Source organism: Lupinus angustifolius, chromosome LG12, assembly GCF_001865875.1.
Source record: "Lupinus angustifolius cultivar Tanjil chromosome LG12, LupAngTanjil_v1.0, whole genome shotgun sequence".
In the NCBI taxonomy this organism is placed as follows: Eukaryota; Viridiplantae; Streptophyta; class Magnoliopsida; order Fabales; family Fabaceae; genus Lupinus; species Lupinus angustifolius.
Genome location: NC_032020.1, coordinates 14,389,511 through 14,395,963, shown reverse-complemented (window position 1 = coordinate 14,395,963; position 6,453 = coordinate 14,389,511). Strand labels below are relative to the sequence as shown.

The window sequence follows — 6,453 nt, the reverse complement described above, 5'->3', positions numbered from 1 at the left end:
ATAACTCATTCACATGATTATTAAGAAGTAAGTTGTAACTGGAATATTCTTGAAACCATTATACCGACGTTGGAATTTATTTCAACAAAGCCGAGATGGCAAACAAAGAATAAAATCGAGTTCACTCACTTAATCAAATAAAAAAGAAAACACCGAAAATGAGAGAGTAATAACCTTTCAACAAATTGGCACCTTGCTAAGGAACGATTGGTGAGAGGGGAAAGCTCCTCGAATTTATCTTTCAACAAATTGGCGCCGCTGCCAGGGAATTGCTTAAATAATAGAACATTTCATATTTATATGTCATTCATCAAATAATTGTGAATAAATTTATTGATTTACAACAGGAAATTGAGTAATTCATCAGAGAATTTCAATTCAAGCTCAATATGGTCCATCAAAAAATTCAACATCTACCTGAACAAATAAAGCAAACCAACAGATCAAGTTCTTGGTGCAATGATTGTGCAAACAATCAAAATGTCTATGCCTTCCAATCAAATCCCACTTATCATGATGAATTGGAGAAAATTCTCGACCAATTCATGCAAACCACTATCCACCATCATCAGAATATTAGTGATGCTCTCACAAAAATAGAAGAACAAATCAACAGCTTGACAAAAACTTACCTGGTCAAGTCAGAATTTTGTGAAAATATTACAAATCGAAGTGGGAAGATAGTAGGTGGATTTGAAAAACAAAAAGAGAGATTAGATGAACAAAAAAATAATAAAGAATAAAAATAAAATAAAAAAGAAGAAAAAGAAACCAGTGAGGTAAGAAGAGAAGAAAAACAACACACACTAGTACTGAAAAAATACCCTACCCGGTAGCTCCGTTAAAAGCCAAGAAAGAAGAACAGTTCGCAAGATTCACGGAAATATTCAAAACCCTGCAAACTTACATCCCATTTGCTGAGGCGTTCGAGCAAATGCCAATTTACTCCAAATTCATGAAAGAACTGTTATCCAAAAAACGGAGTTATCAAGAAAAAGAAGTTGTTTCACTCAATGCCACTTGTAGTGTCGTTCTTCAAGCAAACATTCCTCATAAATCCAAAGACCCAGGCAGTGTGACCATTCCTGTCAATATTGGAAATGTGTCCGTAGGCAAAGCTCTCGTTGATCTTGGAGTCAGCGTGAGTTTGATGCCACTGTCCATGATGAAAAGAATTGGAGGAATTCCATTAAAGCCTATAAGGATGTCCTTACAACTAGCAGATAGATCCATAAAATATCCTGAAGGGGTTGTGGAGGATATTCTAGTCAAAGTGGACAAATTCTTGATCCCGGGTGATTTTGCTGTCATTGACATAACCGAAGATACGGAGATCCCACTCATTCTAGGGAGACCCTTTATGAGGAGAACAAAAATGGGGATCGACATGGAAAATGGGAAATTACTAGTCCTAGTTGCGGAAGATGATATTGAATTTCACATTTTCCATGCAATGCATCATCCGAAGGATAAAGGGCAATGTCTGCAACTAGATGTTATTGAAGAAATTTATGCAGAACACCCTCAACCTGACAAATCCTTGGAGATGCAAGAAAATAGAGTGGATGAAGAAATCATCAAACATTTTTCTGATGAATTGTTTCTCCACCAAAATCCAAGTGGACCAGCAGAAAAAGAATCAGAACTGGAATTGAAAGAATTGTCGTCCCATTTAAAATATGTTTTCTTAAATGGGGAAGCCAACAATCAAGTTCAACAGTAAGCTGTCCAAATTGGAAGAAGAAAAACTTATACAAGTCTTGAAAGAGCATCAAGCAGCACTGGGATAAACATTAAAAGATCTCAAAGGCATCAATCCATCATATTGCATGCATAAAATTATGATGGAAGATGATTAAAACCATATGCTCAACCACAAAGAAGACTTAATCCGGCAATGAAGGAAGTAGTAACGAAAGAGATTTTGAAAATGTTAGAGGCTGGCATGATTTACCCTATCTCAGATAGCAAATGGGTAAGTCCAAGTGGTGCCGAAAAGAGGAGGAATGACAATGATCCGAAATGAGAACAATGAACTCATTCCAACCAGAACTGTTACTAGTTGGAGAGTTTGCATTGATTACCGCAAACTTAACGCCGCCACAAGAAAATATCACTTTCCTCTACCCTTCATGGATCAAATGTTGCAAAGATTAGCCGGAAGAGCCATCTACTATTTCCTGGATGGGTATTCCAGATACAATCAAATTGTTGTGGATCGATTGGACCAAGAAAAGACAGCATTTACATCTCAATTTGGTGTTTACGCATACAGAAAAATGCCTTTCAGACTATGTAATGCTCCTACAACTTTACAAAGATGCATGCTAGCTATCTTCGCTGATGCGGTGGAGAAATGCATCGAGGTCTTCATGGATGAGTTTTCTGTATTCAAAGACTCTTTCGAAGCTTGCTTGACAAATTTGGAAAGTTTTCGAAAGATGCGAACAAACTAATTTGGTTCTGAATTGGGAAAAATGTCATTTCATGGTCACTGAAGGAATTGTACTCGGGCACAAAATTTCAGCTAAAGGATTAGAAGTTGATAAAGCTAAGATAGAAGTGATCGAGAAGCTGCATCCTCCAACAAATGTTAAAGGAATCAGAAGCTTTCTCGGACATGCTGGGTTCTATCGTAGATTTATCAAAGACTTCTCCAAAACAGCTAAGCCATTGTGCAACTTACTCTTAAAAGATTCTATTTTTAACTTTGGTGATTCCGGTTTAGAAGCATTCAAACAATTAAAATTATGCTTGGTAACTGCTCATGTCATTACTGCACCAAACTGGAAATCCCCTTTTGAACTAATGTGTGATGGAAGCGATTATGCAGTTGGTGCAGTTCTAGGACAGAGAAGGGAACGGTTTTTTCATGCAATACATTATGCTAGCAAAGTTCTAAATGAAGCACAAATCAATTACACTACAACTGAAAAAGAACTGTTAGCAATAGTGTTTGCATTGGAAAAATTTAGAAGCTATTTGATTGAGGCAAAAACAATTATCTATACTGATCATGTCGCAATCAAATATCTTCTAAAGAAACCTGACTCCAAGCCACGATTGATTAGATGGGTGTTGCTTTTGCAGGAATTTGATTTAGAAATCCACGACAAGAGTGGTAAAGAAAACCAAGTGGCATATCATTTGTCAAGATTGGTGAATACAAAAGTCGCGTTAAGAGAACAAGAAATAGCATAAACATTTCCTGATGAAAATCTATTTCGACTTCAAGCAAGACCATGGTTTGCTGATATGGCCAATTATAAAGCCTCGAGTATAATTCCTGAACATTTTAATTATCAGCAAAAGAAAACTTTTCTAAAAAAATTGAATCAATACGTCTCGGATGAACCATATTTATTTAAAGAAGGAACTGATAACATTATTAGACGATGTGTTGATGAAATTGAGGCCCAGAAAATATTATGGCACTGCCATAATTCGGCCTACGGGGGACATTACAATGGGAACAGAACCGCGACAAAAGTACTCCAATCTGGATTCTTTTGGCCAACTATTTATAAAGATGCCCAATTGTATGTCCAAAAGTGTGATGCATGCCAAAGGTCTGGGGGACTTAGGAAACAAAGTGAAATGCCTTAACAAAATATTATAGAAATAGAAATTTTTGATTGTTGGGGCATTGACTTTATAGGACCTTTCCCATCATCGTTTTCAAATGAATATATGTCGGTGGTTGTTGACTATGTTTCCCGCTGGGTGGAAGCATTAGCAACACCCAAAGCCGATGCGAAAACTGTGGTAAAATTTTTGAAAAAGAATATTTTTACTCGTTTCGGCATACCAAGAGTACTGATAAGTGATGGTGGATCTCATTTTATAAATTCCCAATTATAAAGAATCCTATAATTTTATAATGTTAAACACAAGGTAGCATCACCTTATCACCCACAAACCAATGGCCAAGCAGAAGCATCAAACAGAGAATTAAAAAGAATTTTGGAAAAAACAGTCTATGCTTCAAGAAAAGACTGGTCACAAAAACTGGATGATACTCTCTAGGTTTATAGAACTGCATTTAAATCACTAATAGGCAAAACTCCATATCAACTTGTTTATGGCAAAGCTTGTCATCTACCAGTTGAATTGGAGCATAAAGCTTATTGGGCTCTCAAATTTCTAAACTTTGATTTAAAGGATGTAGAGATTAAAAGACAGGATCAACTACATCAATTGGAAGAAATGTGGTTCCAAGCATATGAATCCTCAAGACTGTATAAGGAAAAAACAAAGAAGTATTATGACTCCAGAATCAAAAAGAAAAATTTCTATCAAGGACAAAAAGTACTTATATTCAACTCAAGGCTCAAAATACTTCCAGGAAAATTCAAGACCAGATGGATAGGACCATTTGTCATTAACAAAGTAAAAGAATATGGAGCAATTGAGTTGAAAGATCCCAAGACAAAAGCAACTTGGGTGGTAAACAGACAGAGATTAAAACCTTATTTGGGTGATGAGTCAGGATCCATCACCAATGATCAATCAGAATAATCTCGTCCAAAATCTAACGTCAAGCTAATGACGTTAACAGAGCGCTAACTGGAAGGCAATCCAGTATGTGGTAAAAATTTATTTCTTTCGTCATTTATTTTTCTTTTTCTTTAGTATTTTTATTTTTATATTTTTATTTTTAGAAAACTAAACAAATTTTTAAATCACATCAAAGGGGGACAAGACTTAATGTTATTTAAAAAAATTTCTTGTCTAGATTGTGTAAATATGTAAAAAGTAAATTTGTTTGTTCAAAACCAAAAACAAAATGGCTAAAACAAAATTTTTGAAACATGATCACATGATGAGAAAATGTTAAGCATACTTTAAATTAAGCTTTGATTGAGCAAAATTAGATATATGCTAAACTTTTGCGGAAAAAGTCACATAATGTCATAACTTGAAAAATTTTTGCAAATTGAAAATTCAATTTTATATAACAAGATCTTTGCAAACATTTTTTAAATTAAAAAGTGTAAATCCAAACCAAGTGAGGGAGTGAGCCAAACACATGATTGAGAATTAACATTTGATTTGTCTAATTAAACTTGTTTAAGTCTTTAAATCTTTTAATTGCATAAAAATGATAAGAAATGATAAAGGCATGTTCTTTCATTAGTTGAACCAAAGGCCAAAAAGTCCAAATCAAGTTAGCAACATCCTTTGTAAGCCCCTTTGATCCAAAACAAATGAAATAAAAAATTTCAAATTATCACTTAAAACCAAATTGAGAAAAATGTTCTAAGAGAGCATTAAAATTTTAAAGAGTAGTTTAAAAGAATTAAGTTGGGGGGAAAATTGGTGGACTTTGCTTCTTAAAAGAAATAGAAAAACTCAATCTTCAAAAATGAAAAAAGAAACAAAAAGATTGAGAAAAATAGAAGCCAAAGTTCAAAAAGTAAAAGAGGTTGAAAAAAAAGAAATAATGGAAAAAAGAAGAGTAAAGTATTCCATTGGAAAAAATTTCAAAAAATGCTCTCTTTTTAAACATAGCCTTGAAAATCTAGAAAAACCATTATCCAAACCAAGCCTCATTACAACCAAAATGAAGACCTTAGTGATCTTTGATTAATTATGAAATTTAAGAGAATAAGTGAGATGAAAAACAAGTTCAAATTACTACAAACAAATCCTTGAAAATTTGAGTGAAACACTTACCCTTCAAAAGTTCCAACTTTGAACTTGTGTGCAAAGAAACACTTTTTGGTTAGAAAAATATTTCTTTAGGTAAATTGTTACACATTCTTGATAAGCAAAAGCATTGATTTCTTGTTTGAAGCATTATTTTTCAAAATTCACAAAACATGAAAAATATCATTGAAATCTATTTTTGACATGCTTATACATTTGAAATCATGTTGATCATCATTATTATTTTTAGCCAAATAAATTTCAGATAATTTTCACCTTTTGTTTAAGGACAAACAAAGTTTTAAGTTGGGGGGAGTTTGATAAGTGGCAACCATACCTAAATTTCATACACTTTTATGGCACTTATCTTAAGCATAATTGAGAAAAACCAACTCAAAACAATACTTTTTGTATAAAATATCACAATCATGTATAGTTGTGTGTGTATCTTTTTTATGTATTTTGTAGGATTTAGAATGAAAAAAAGAAGAGAAAAAAGACTCATGGTTAAAAACACAAAAAAGTCAAAAATTAAGGTGCTCAAACAGGAAGCTAAGCGTGGACCAAGCCCCGCTAAGCTGACCTGAACACTAGCCTGACCTAGACCAAGCTGCTCAAGCAAGTAGCTGAGCGAACCTGCTTGGCCGCTCAGCCTAGGATCAGACTAGTCCTGGCACGGTCAGAATTCAACTTGAAACGGTCAGACACAAGCTTGGCACATGCCCAAGCTACTGAACAAGCAGCTTAGCGGTCCAACCAAGCAGCTTAGCGGAGAACCAGACTCCTGACCAGATCAGCAAGCAC

At 34.4% G+C, this 6,453-nt stretch overlaps 1 long non-coding RNA gene across 1 annotated transcript in view; it reads left to right on the top strand.

The window, feature by feature from the left end:
- The window catches only part of LOC109362108, an 18,518-nt gene extending 17,360 nt beyond the window's left edge, over positions 1-1,158 (top strand). The window contains exon 3 of the long non-coding RNA XR_002109351.1: positions 1,147-1,158. This is a non-coding gene — a long non-coding RNA (uncharacterized LOC109362108). The remainder of the gene's footprint in view (positions 1-1,146) is intronic.